The following is a 14005-nucleotide window of genomic DNA, read 5'->3' on the forward strand; positions in this document are numbered from 1 at the left end:
CTGCCCTTTTTCCATAGTAACTGACCGCCCTGTTTCCGGGGTAACTGACTGCAATGTTTCCAGGGTAACAGTTCACCCTGTTTCCGGGGTAAATGACTGCCCTGCTTCCAGGGTAACTGACCGACCTGTTTCTAGGGTAACTGATCACCCTGTTTCCGGGATAACGCTGTCCGCTGTTTCCAGGGTAAAAAACTTCACTGTTTCTGGGGTAACTGACCGCCCTGTTTCCAGGATAACTGATCACCCTTTTTCCGGGGTAGCTGAGTAATCTGTTTCCAGGGTTACTGAACGCCCTGTTTCCGGGGTAACTGACTGCCCTGTTTCCAGGGTAACTGACTGCCCAGTTTCCAGAGTAAATGATCACCCTGTTTCTGGGGTAACTGACTGCCCTGTTTCCAGGGTAACTGACTGCCCTGTTTCCAGGGTAACAGATCACCCTGTTTCCGGAATAACTGACTCCACTTTTTCCAGGGTAACTGACTGCCCAGTTTCCAGGGTAACTGACTGCCCTGTTTCCGGGGTAACTGACTGCCCTGTTTCCAGGGTAACTGATCACCCTGTTTCCGGTATAACTGACTGCCCTGTTTCCGGGATAACTGACTGCCCTGTTTCCAGGGTAACTGACTGCCCTGTTTCCAGGGTAACTGATCACCCTGTTTCCAGGGTAACTGATCGACCTGTTTCTGGGGTAATTAGCTGCCCTGTTTCCGGGGTAACTGAACGTCCTGTTTCCGGGGTAACTGACTGCCCTGTATCCAGGGTGACTGACCGCCCTGTTTCCGGGAAAACAGATCGCCCTGTTTCCGGGTAACTGATCACGCTGTTTCCAGGAAACTAATCGCACTGTTTCCGGGGTAACTGATCACCCTGTTTCCGGGGTAACTGACTGCCCTTTTTCCATGGCAACTGATCACCCTGTTTCCGGGATAACTGACTGCCTTGTTTACAGGGTAACTGACCGCCCTGTTTCCAGGGTAACTGACTACCCTGTTTCCAGGGTAACAGATCACCCTGTTTCCGGAATAACTGACTCCACTTTTTCCAGGGTAACTGACTGCCCAGTTTCCAGGGTAACTGACTGCCCTGTTTCCGGGGTAACTGACTGCCCTGTTTCCAGGGTAACTGATCACCCTGTTTCCGGTATAACTGACTGCCCTGTTTCCGGGATAACTGACTGCCCTGTTTCCAGGGTAACTGACTGCCCTGTTTCCAGGGTAACTGATCACCCTGTTTCCAGGGTAACTGATCGACCTGTTTCTGGGGTAATTAGCTGCCCTGTTTCCGGGGTAACTGAACGTCCTGTTTCCGGGGTAACTGACTGCCCTGTATCCAGGGTGACTGACCGCCCTGTTTCCGGGAAAACAGATCGCCCTGTTTCCGGGTAACTGATCACGCTGTTTCCAGGAAACTAATCGCACTGTTTCCGGGGTAACTGATCACCCTGTTTCCGGGGTAACTGACTGCCCTTTTTCCATGGCAACTGATCACCCTGTTTCCGGGATAACTGACTGCCCTGTTTACAGGGTAACTGACCGCCCTGTTTCCAGGGTAACTGACTGCCCTGTTTCCAGGGTAACTGATCAACCTGTTTCCGTGATAACTGACTGCCCTGTTTCCAGGTTAACTAACCGCCCTGTTTCCAGGGTAACTGACTGCCCTTTTTCCAGCATAACTGACTGCCCTGTTACCAGTTTAACTGATCACCCTGTTTCCGTGTTAACTGACTGCCCTGTTTCCAGGCTAACTGATCACCCTGTTTCCGGGATAACTGACTGACATGTTTCCAGGGTAACTGACTGCCCAGTTTCCAGGGTAACTGACTGCCCTGTTTCCGGGGTAACTGACTGCCCTGTTTCCAGGGTAACTGATCACCCTGTTTCCGGTATAACTGACTGCCCTGTTTCTGGGATAACTGACTGCCCTGTTTCCAGGGTAACTGACTGCCCTGTTTCCGGGGTAATTGACAGCCCAGTTTCCAGGGTAACTGATCACCCTGTTTCCAGGGTAACTGATCGCCCTGTTTCTGAGGTAATTAGCTGCCCTGTTTCCGGGGTAACTGACTGCCCTGTATCCAGGGTGACTGACCGCCCTGTTTCCGGGAAAACAGATCGCCCTGTTTCCGGGTAACTGATCACGCTGTTTCCGGGGAAACTAATCGCCCTGTTTCCGGGGTAACTGATCACCCTGTTTCCGGGGTAACTGACTGCCCTTTTTCCATGGTAACTGATCACCCTGTTTCCGGGATAACTGACTGCCCTGTTTCCAGGGTAACTGACAGCCCTGTTTCCAGGGTAACTGACTGCCCTGTTTCCAGGGTAACTGATCAACCTGTTTCCGTGATAACTGACAGCCCTGTTTCCAGGTTAACTAACCGCCCTGTTTCCAGGGTAACTGACTGCCCTTTTTCCAGGATAACTGACTGCCCTGTTTCCAGGGTAACTGACTGCCCTGTTTCCAGGGTAACTGATCAACCTGTTTCCGTGATAACTGACTGCCCTGTTTCCAGGTTAACTAACCGCCCTGTTTCCAGGGTAACTGACTGCCCTGTTTCCAGGGTAACTGATCAACCTGTTTCCGTGATAACTGACTGCCCTGTTTCCAGGTTAACTAACCGCCCTGTTTCCAGGGTAACTGACTGCCCTTTTTCCAGGATAACTGACTGCCCTGTTACCAGTGTAACTGATCAACCTGTTTCCGGGATAACTGACTGCCCTGTTTCCAGGCTAACTGATCACCCTGTTTCCGGGATAACTGACTGACATGTTTCCAGGGTAACTGACTGCCCAGTTTCCAGGGTAACTGACTGCCCTGTTTCCGGGGTAACTGACTGCCCTGTTTCCAGGGTAACTGATCACCCTGTTTCCGGTATAACTGACTGCCCTGTTTCCGGGATAACTGACTGCCCTGTTTCCAGGTTAACTGACTGCCCTGTTTCCGGTGTAATTGACAGCCCAGTTTCCAGGGTAACTGATCACCCTGTTTCCAGGGTAACTGATCGCCTTGTTTCTGGGGTAATTAGCTGCCCTGTTTCCGGGGTAACTGACTGCCCTGTATCCAGGGTGACTGACCGCCCTGTTTCCGGGAAAACAGATCGCCCTGTTTCCGGGTAACTGATCACGCTGTTTCCGGGGAAACTAATCGCCTTGTTTCCGGGGTAACTGATCACCCTGTTTCCGGGGTAACTGACTGCCCTTTTTCCACGGTAACTGATCACCCTGTTTCCGGGATAACTGACTGCCCTGTTTCCAGGGTAACTGACAGCCCTGTTTCCAGGGTAACTGATCAACCTGTTTCCGTGATAACTGACTGCCCTGTTTCCAGGATAACTAACCGCCCTGTTTCCAGGGTAACTGACTGCCCTTTTTCCAGGATAACTGACTGCCCTGTTTCCAGTGTAACTGATCACCCTGTTTCCGGGATAACTGACTGCCCTGTTTCCAGGGTAACTGATCACCCTGTTTCCGGGATAACTGACTGCCCTGTTTCCGGGGTAACTGACCGCCCTGTTTCCAGGGTAACTGATCACCCTGCCTCCAGGGTAACTGATCACCCTGTTTCCGCGGTAACTGACGGCCCTGTTTCCAGGGTAACTGATCACACTGTTTCCAGGATAACTGACCGCCCTATTTCCGTGGTAACTGACGGCCCATTTACCAGGGTAACGGAACAACCTGTTACCGGGATAACTGACTGCCCTGTTTCCATTTTAACTGACTGCCCTGTTAACGGGGTAAATGACTGCCCTGTTTCCAGGGTAACTGACCACCCTGTTTCTGGAGTAACTGATCTCCCTGTTTCCGGGGTAAATGACCGCCCTGTTTCCAGGATAACTGACCGCCCTATTTCCGGGGTAACTGACCGCCCTGTTTCCAGGATAACTGATCACCCTGTTTCCAGGGTAAATGACTGCCCTGTTTCCACGGTAAATGACCGCCCCGTTTCCGGGGTAACTGACTGTCCCTGTTTCCAGGATAACTGACTGCCCTGTTTCCCGGGTAACTGATCACGCTGTTTCTGGGATAACTGACAGCCCTGTTTCCAGGGTATCTGATCACCCTGTTTCTGGGATAACTGACTGCCCTGTTTCCGGGGTAACTGACAGCCCTGTTTCCAGGGTAACTGATCACCCTGTTTCCAGGGCAACTGACCACCCTGTTTCCGGGGTAACTGACTGCCCTGTTTCCTGTGTTACTGTTCACCCTGTTTCTGGGGTAACTGATCACCCTGTTTCCGGGGCAACAGACAGCCCTGTTTCTAGGGTAACTGACCGCCCTGTTTCTGGGGTAACTGACTGCAATGTTTCCAGGATAACAGTTCACCCTGTTTCCGGGGTAAATGACTGCCCTGTTTCCAGGGTAACTGACCGACCTGTTTCCGGGGTAACTGACACCCCTGTTTCCAGGGTAACTGACTGACCTGTTTCCAGGGTAACTGATCACCCTGTTTCCGGGATAACGCTCTCCGCTGTTTCCAGGGTAAAAAACTGCACCGTTTCCGGGGTAACTGACCGCTATGTTTCCAGGATAACTGATCACCCTGTTTCCGGGGTAGCTGAGTAATCTGTTTCCAGGGTTACTGAGCGCGCTGTTTCCGGGATAACTGACTGCCCTGTTTCCGGGGTAACTGACCGCCCTGTTTCCAGGGTAACTGATCACCCTGTTTCCAGGGCAACTGACCGCCCTGTTTCCGGGGTAACTGACTGCCCCGTTTCCTGTGTTACTGTTCACCCTGTTTCCGGGGTAACTGATCACCCTGTTTCCGGGGTAACTGACTGCCCTGTTTCCAGGGTAACTGACCGCCCTGTTTCCGGGGTAACTGACTGCAATGTTTCCAGGGTAACAGTTCACCCTGTTTCCGGGGTAAATGACTGCCCTGCTTCCAGGGTAACTGACCGACCTGTTTCTAGGGTAACTGATCACCCTGTTTCCGGGATAACGCTGTCCGCTGTTTCCAGGGTAAAAAACTTCACTGTTTCTGGGGTAACTGACCGCCCTGTTTCCAGGATAACTGATCACCCTTTTTCCGGGGTAGCTGAGTAATCTGTTTCCAGGGTTACTGAACGCCCTGTTTCCGGGGTAACTGACTGCCCTGTTTCCAGGGTAACTGACTGCCCAGTTTCCAGAGTAAATGATCACCCTGTTTCTGGGGTAACTGACTGCCCTGTTTCCAGGGTAACTGACTGCCCTGTTTCCAGGGTAACAGATCACCCAGTTTCCGGAATAACTGACTCCACTTTTTCCAGGGTAACTGACTGCCCAGTTTCCAGGGTAACTGACTGCCCTGTTTCCGGGGTAACTGACTGCCCTGTTTCCAGGGTAACTGATCACCCTGTTTCCGGTATAACTGACTGCCCTGTTTCCGGGATAACTGACTGCCCTGTTTCCAGGGTAACTGACTGCCCTGTTTCCGGGGTAACTGACAGCCCAGTTTCCAGGGTAACTGATCACCCTGTTTCCAGGGTAACTGATCGACCTGTTTCTGGGGTAATTAGCTGCCCTGTTTCCGGGGTAACTGAACGTCCTGTTTCCGGGGTAACTGACTGCCCTGTATCCAGGGTGACTGACCGCCCTGTTTCCGGGAAAACAGATCGCCCTGTTTCCGGGTAACTGATCACGCTGTTTCCAGGAAACTAATCGCACTGTTTCCGGGGTAACTGATCACCCTGTTTCCGGGGTAACTGACTGCCCTTTTTCCATGGCAACTGATCACCCTGTTTCCGGGATAACTGACTGCCCTGTTTACAGGGTAACTGACCGCCCTGTTTCCAGGGTAACGGCTGCCCTGTTTCCAGGGTAACTGATCAACCTGTTTCCGTGATAACTGACTGCCCTGTTTCCAGGTTAACTAACCGCCCTGTTTCCAGGGTAACTGACTGCCCTTTTTCCAGCATAACTGACTGCCCTGTTACCAGTTTAACTGATCACCCTGTTTCCGTGTTAACTGACTGCCCTGTTTCCAGTCTAACTGATCACCCTGTTTCCGGGATAACTGACTGACATGTTTCCAGGGTAACTGACTGCCCAATTTCCAGGGTAACTGACTGCCCTGTTTCCGGGGTAACTGACTGCCCTGTTTCCAGGGTAACTGATCACCCTGTTTCCGGTATAACTGACTGCCCTGTTTCTGGGATAACTGACTGCCCTGTTTCCAGGGTAACTGACTGCCCTGTTTCCGGGGTAATTGACAGCCCAGTTTCCAGGGTAACTGATCACCCTGTTTCCAGGGTAACTGATCGCCCTGTTTCTGGGGTAATTAGCTGCCCTGTTTCCGGGGTAACTGACTGCCCTGTATCCAGGGTGACTGACCGCCCTGTTTCCGGGAAAACAGATCGCCCTGTTTCCGGGTAACTGATCACGCTGTTTCCGGGGAAACTAATCGCCCTGTTTCCGGGGTAACTGATCACCCTGTTTCCGGGGTAACTGACTGCCCTTTTTCCATGGTAACTGATCACCCTGTTTCCGGGATAACTGACTGCCCTGTTTCCAGGGTAACTGACAGCCCTGTTTCCAGGGTAACTGACTGCCCTGTTTCCAGGGTAACTGATCAACCTGTTTCCGTGATAACTGACTGCCCTGTTTCCAGGTTAACTAACCGCCCTGTTTCCAGGGTAACTGACTGCCCTTTTTCCAGGATAACTGACTGCCCTGTTTCCAGGGTAACTGACTGCCCTGTTTCCAGGGTAACTGATCAACCTGTTTCCGTGATAACTGACTGCCCTGTTTCCAGGTTAACTAACCGCCCTGTTTCCAGGGTAACTGACTGCCCTGTTTCCAGGGTAACTGATCAACCTGTTTCCGTGATAACTGAGTGCCCTGTTTCCAGGTTAACTAACCGCCCTGTTTCCAGGGTAACTGACTGCCCTTTTTCCAGGATAACTGACTGCCCTGTTACCAGTGTAACTGATCAACCTGTTTCCGGGATAACTGACTGCCCTGTTTCCAGGCTAACTGATCACCCTGTTTCCGGGATAACTGACTGACATGTTTCCAGGGTAACTGACTGCCCAGTTTCCAGGGTAACTGACTGCCCTGTTTCCGGGGTAACTGACTGCCCTGTTTCCAGGGTAACTGATCACCCTGTTTCCGGTATAACTGACTGCCCTGTTTCCGGGATAACTGACTGCCCTGTTTCCAGGGTAACTGACTGCCCTGTTTCCGGTGTAATTGACAGCCCAGTTTCCAGGGTAACTGATCACCCTGTTTCCAGGGTAACTGATCGCCTTGTTTCTGGGGTAATTAGCTGCCCTGTTTCCGGGGTAACTGACTGCCCTGTATCCAGGGTGACTGACCGCCCTGTTTCCGGGAAAACAGATCGCCCTGTTTCCGGGTAACTGATCACGCTGTTTCCGGGGAAACTAATCGCCTTGTTTCCGGGGTAACTGATCACCCTGTTTCCGGGGTAACTGACTGCCCTTTTTCCACGGTAACTGATCACCCTGTTTCCGGGATAACTGACTGCCCTGTTTCCAGGGTAACTGACAGCCCTGTTTCCAGGGTAACTGATCAACCTGTTTCCGTGATAACTGACTGCCCTGTTTCCAGGATAACTAACCGCCCTGTTTCCAGGGTAACTGACTGCCCTTTTTCCAGGATAACTGACTGCCCTGTTTCCAGTGTAACTGATCACCCTGTTTCCGGGATAACTGACTGCCCTGTTTCCAGGGTAACTGATCACCCTGTTTCCGGGATAACTGACTGCCCTGTTTCCGGGGTAACTGACCGCCCTGTTTCCAGGGTAACTGATCACCCTGCCTCCAGGGTAACTGATCACCCTGTTTCCGCGGTAACTGACGGCCCTGTTTCCAGGGTAACTGATCACACTGTTTCCAGGATAACTGACCGCCCTATTTCCGTGGTAACTGACGGCCCATTTACCAGGGTAACGGAACAACCTGTTACCGGGATAACTGACTGCCCTGTTTCCAGGTTAACTGACCGCCCTGTTTCCGGGATAACTGACTGCCCTGTTTCCAGGGCAACTGAGCGCCCTGTTTCCGGGGTAACTGACTGCCCTGTTTCCAGGATAACTGACTGCCCTGTTTTCAGGGTAACTGATCTCCCTGTTTCCTGGCTAACTAACCGCCCTGTTTCCGGGGTAACTGGCCGCCCAGTTTCCAGGATAACTGACTGCCCTGTTTCGATTTTAACTGACTGCCCTGTTAACGGGGTAAATGACTGCCCTGTTTCCAGGGTAACTGACCACCCTGTTTCTGGAGTAACTGATCTCCCTGTTTCCGGGGTAAATGACCGCCCTGTTTCCAGGATAACTGACCGCCCTATTTCCAGGATAACTGATCACCCTGTTTCCAGGGTAAATGACTGCCCTGTTTCCACGGTAAATGACCGCCCCGTTTCCGGGGTAACTGACTGTCCCTGTTTCCAGGATAACTGACTGCCCTGTTTCCCGGGTAACTGATCACGCTGTTTCTGGGATAACTGACAGCCCTGTTTCCAGGGTATCTGATCACCCTGTTTCTGGGATAACTGACTGCCCTGTTTCCGGGGTAACTGACAGCCCTGTTTCCAGGGTAACTGATCACCCTGTTTCCAGGGCAACTGACCACCCTGTTTCCGGGGTAACTGACTGCCCTGTTTCCTGTGTTACTGTTCACCCTGTTTCTGGGGTAACTGATCACCCTGTTTCCGGGGCAACAGACAGCCCTGTTTCTAGGGTAACTGACCGCCCTGTTTCTGGGGTAACTGACTGCAATGTTTCCAGGATAACAGTTCACCCTGTTTCCGGGGTAAATGACTGCCCTGTTTCCAGGGTAACTGACCGACCTGTTTCCGGGGTAACTGACACCCCTGTTTCCAGGGTAACTGACTGACCTGTTTCCAGGGTAACTGATCACCCTGTTTCCGGGATAACGCTCTCCGCTGTTTCCAGGGTAAAAAACTGCACCGTTTCCGGGGTAACTGACCGCTATGTTTCCAGGATAACTGATCACCCTGTTTCCGGGGTAGCTGAGTAATCTGTTTCCAGGGTTACAGAGCGCCCTGTTTCCGGGGTAACTGACTGCCCTGTTTCCAGGGGAGCTGACTGCCCTGTTTCCGGGTTAACTGACTGCCCTGTTTCCAGGGTAACTGATCACCCTGTTTCCGGTATAACTGACTGCCCTGTTTCCGGGATAACTGACTGCCCTGTTTCCAGGGTAACTGACTGCCCTGTTTCCGGGGTAACTGACAGCCCAGTTTCCAGGGTAACTGATCACCCTGTTTCCAGGGAAACTGATCGCCCTGTTTCTGGGGTAATTAGCCGCCCTGTTTCCGGGGTAACTGACTGCCCTGTATCCAGGGTGACTGACCGCCCTGTTTCCGGGAAAACAGATCGCCCTGTTTTCGGGCAACTGATCACGCTGTTTCCGGGGAAACTAATCGCCCAGTTTCCGGGGTAACTGATCACCCTGTTTCCGGGGTAACTGACTGCCCTTTTTCCACGGTAACTGATCACCCTGTTTCCGGGATAACTGACTGCCCTGTTTACAGGGTAACTGACCGCCCTGTTTCCAGGGTAACTGACAGCCCTGTTTCCAGGGTAACTGATCAATCTGTTTCCGTGATAACTGACTGCCCTGTTTCCAGGATAACTAACCGCCCTATTTACAGGTTAACTGACTGCCCGTTTTCCAGGATAACTGACTGCCCTGTTTCCAGTGTAACTGATCACCCTGTTTCCGGGATAACTGACTGCCCTGTTTCCAGGGTAACTGATCACCCTGTTTCCGGGATAACTGATTGCCCTGTTTCCGCGGTAACTGACCGCCCTGTTTCCAGGCTAACTGATCACCCTGCCTCCAGGGTAACTGATCACCCTGTTTCCGGGGTAACTGACGGCCCTGTTTCCAGGGTAACTGATCACACTGTTTCCAGGATAACTGACCGCCCTATTTCCGTGGTAACTGACTGCCCAGTTACCAGGGTAACGGAACAACCTGTTTCCGGGATAACTGACTGCCCTGTTTCCAGGTTAACTAACCGCCCTGTTTCCGGGATAACTGACCGCCCTGTTTCCGGGGTAACTGACTGCCCTGTTTCCAGGACAACTGACCGCCCTGTTTCCGGGGTAACTGACCGCCCTGTTTCCAGGATAACTGACTGCCCTGTTTCCAGGGTAACTGATCTCCCTGTTTCCTGGCTAACTAACCGCCCTGTTTCCGGGGTAACTGACCGCTCAGTTTCCAGGATAACTGACTGCCCTGTTTCCATTTTAACTGACTGCCCTGTTTCTGGGGTAAGTGACTGCCCTGTTTCCAGGGTAACTGACCGCCCTGTTTCCGGTGTAACTGATCTCCCTGTTTCCGGGGTAAATGACCGCCCTGTTTCCAGGATAACTGACCGCCCTATTTCCGGGGTAACTGACCGCCCTGTTTCCAGGATAACTGATCACCCTGTTTCCAGGGTAAATGACTGCCCTGTTTCCACGGTAAATGACGCCCCGTTTCCGGGGTAACTGACTGTCCCTGTATCCAGGATATCTGACTGCCCTGTTTCCCGGTTAACTGATCACGCTGTTTCCGGGATAACTGACAGCCCTGTTTCCAGGGTATCTGATCACCCTGTTTCCGGGATAACTGACTGCCCTGTTTCCGGGGTAACTGACCGCCCTGTTTCCAGGGTAACTGATCACCCTGTTTCCAGGGCAACTGACCACCCTGTTTCCGGGGTAACTGACTGCCCTGTTTCCTGTGTTACTGTTCACCCTGTTTCCGGGGTAACTGATCACCCTGTTTCCGGTGCAACTGACTGCCCTGTTTCCAGGGTAACTGACCGCCCTGTTTCTGGGGTAACTGACTGCAATGTTTCCAGGGTAACAGTTCACCCTGTTTCCGGGGTAAATGACTGCCCTATTTCCAGGGTAACTGACCGACCTGTTTCCGGGTTAACTGACACCCCTGTTTCCAGGGTAACTGACTGACCTGTTTCCAGGGTAACTGATCACCCTGTTTCCGGGATAACGCTCTCCGCTGTTTCCAGGGTAAAAAACTGCACCGTTTCCGGGGTAACTGACCGCCCTGTTTCCAGGATAACTGATCACCCTGTTTCCGGGGTAGCTGAGTAATCTGTTTCCAGGGTTACTGACCGCCCTGTTCCGGGGTAACTGACTGCCCTGTTTCCAGGGTAACTGACTGCCCATTTTCCAGGGTAACTGATCACCCTGTTTCTGGGGTAACTGACTGCCCTGTTTCCAGGGTAACTGACTGCCCAGTTTCCAGGGTAACTGATCACCCTGTTTCCAGGATAACTGTCTCCCCTGTTTCCAGGGTAACTGACTGCCCAGTTTCCAGGGTAATTGATCACCCTGTTTCCGGGATAACTGACTGCCCTGTTTCCGGGATAAATGACTGCCCTTTTTACGGGGCAACTGACTGCCCTGTTTCCAGGGTAACTGACCGCCCTGTTTCTGGGGTAACTGACTGCAATGTTTCCAGGGTCACAGTTCACCCTGTTTCCGGGGTAAATGACTGCCCTGTTTCCAGGGTAACTGACCGACCTGTTTCCGGGGTAACTGACACCCCTGTTTCCAGGGTAACTGACTGCCCTGTTTCCAGGGTAACTGATCACCCTGTTTCCGGGATAACGCTCTCCGCTGTTTCCAGGGTAAAAAACTGCACCGTTTCCGGGGTAACTGACCGCCCTGTTTCCAGGATAACTGATCACCCTGTTTCCGGGGTAGCTGAGTAATCTGTTTCCAGGGTTACTGACCGCCCTGCTTACGGGGTAACTGACTGCCCTGTTTCCAGGGTAACTGACTGCCCATTTTCCAGGGTAACTGATCACCCTGTTTCTGGGGTAACTGACTGCCCTGTTTCCAGGGTCACTGACTGCCCAGTTTCCAGGGTAACTGATCACCCTGTTTCCGGGATAACTGTCTCCCCTGTTTCCAGGGTAACTGACTGCCCTGTTTCCAGGATAACTGATCACCCTGTTTCCGGGGTAACTGACTGAACTGTTTCCAGGGTTACTGACCGCCCTGTTTCCGGGGTAAGTGACTGCCCTGTTTCCGGGGTAACTGACCGCCCTGTTTCCAGGATAACTGATCACCCTGTTTCCAGGATAACTGGCAGCCCTATTTCTGGGCAACTGACCGCCCTGTTTCCAGGATAACTGACTGCCCTGTTTCCAGGATAACTGACAGCCCTGTTTCCAGGGTAACTGACTGCCCTGTTTCCAGGGTAACTGACCGCCCAGTTTCTGGGTTAACTGATTTCCCTCTTTCCGTGGTAACTGACCGCCCTGTTTCCAGGATAACTGACCGCCCTATTTCCGGGTTAAATGACCGCACTGTTTCCAGGATAACTGTCTGCCCTGTTTTCAGGATAACTGACTGCCCTGTTTCCATGGTCACTGACTGCCCTGTTTCCAGGGTAACTGACTGCCCAGTTTCCTGGGTAGCTGATCACCCTGTTTCCAGGATAACTGACCGCCCTGTTTCCAGGATAACTGTCTGCCCAGTTTCCTGGGTAGCTGATCACCCTGTTTCCAGGATAACTGACCGCCCTGTTGCCAGGATAACTGTCTGCCATGTTTCCAGGATAACTGACTGCACTGTTTCCATGGTAACTGACTGCCCTGTTTCCAGGATAACTGACTGCCCTGTTTCCAGGGTAACTGACCGCCCTGTTTCCAGGGTAACTGACTGCCCAGTTTCCAAAGTAACTGATCACTCTGTTTCCGGGATAACTGACTGCCCGGTTTCCGGTATACCTGACTGCCCTGTTTCCAGGGTAACTGACTGCCCAGTTTCCAGGGTAACTGATCACCCTGTTTCCGGAATAACTGACTGCCCTGTTTCCAGGGTAACTGACTGCCCTGTGTCCAGGGTAACTGACTGCCCAGTTTCCAGGGTACCTGATCAACCTGTTTCCAGGGTAACTGACTGAACTGTTTCCAGGGTTACTGACCGCCCTGTTTCCGGGGTAAGTGACTGCCCTGTTTCCGGGGTAACTGACCGCCCTGTTTCCAGGATAACTGATCACCCTGTTTCCAGGATAACTGGCAGCCCTATTTCTGGGCAACTGACCGCCCTGTTTCCAGGATAACTGACTGCCCTGTTTCCAGGATAACTGACAGCCCTGTTTCCAGGGTAACTGACTGCCCTGTTTCCAGGGTAACTGACCGCCCAGTTTCTGGGTTAACTGATTTCCCTCTTTCCGTGGTAACTGACCGCCCTGTTTCCAGGATAACTGTCCGCCCTATTTCCGGGTTAAATGACCGCACTGTTTCCAGGATAACTGTCTGCCCTGTTTTCAGGATAACTGACTGCCCTGTTTCCATGGTCACTGACTGCCCTGTTTCCAGGGTAACTGACTGCCCAGTTTCCTGGGTAGCTGATCACCCTGTTTCCAGGATAACTGACTGCCCTGTTTCCAGGATAACTGACTGCCCAGTTTCCTGGGTAACTGATCACCCTGTTTCCAGGATAACTGACCGCCCTGTTGCCAGGATAACTGTCTGCCATGTTTCCAGGATAACTGACTGCACTGTTTCCATGGTAACTGACTGCCCTGTTTCCAGGATAACTGACTGCCCTGTTTCCAGGGTAACTGACCGCCCTGTTTCCAGGGTAACTGACTGCCCAGTTTCCAAAGTAACTGATCACCCTGTTTCCGGGATAACTGACTGCCCGGTTTCCGGTATACCTGACTGCCCTGTTTCCAGGGTAACTGACTGCCCAGTTTCCAGGGTAACTGATCACCCTGTTTCCGGAATAACTGACTGCCCTGTTTCCAGGGTAACTGACTGCCCTGTGTCCAGGGTAACTGACTGCCCAGTTTCCAGGGTAACTGATCAACCTGTTTCCAGGGCAACTGACCGCCCTGTTTCCGGGATAACTGACCGCCCTGTTTCCATGCTAACTGATCACTCTGTTTCCGGAATAACTGACTGCCCTGTTTCCAGGGTAACTGACTGCCCTGTTTCGAGGGTAAATGACTGCCCAGTTTCCAGGGTAACTGATCAACCTGTTTCCAGGGCAACTGACCGCCCTGTTTCCGGGGTAACTGACC

This window comes from Heterodontus francisci, unplaced genomic scaffold, assembly GCF_036365525.1.
Source record: "Heterodontus francisci isolate sHetFra1 unplaced genomic scaffold, sHetFra1.hap1 HAP1_SCAFFOLD_69, whole genome shotgun sequence".
Taxonomy (NCBI): domain Eukaryota; kingdom Metazoa; phylum Chordata; class Chondrichthyes; order Heterodontiformes; family Heterodontidae; genus Heterodontus; species Heterodontus francisci.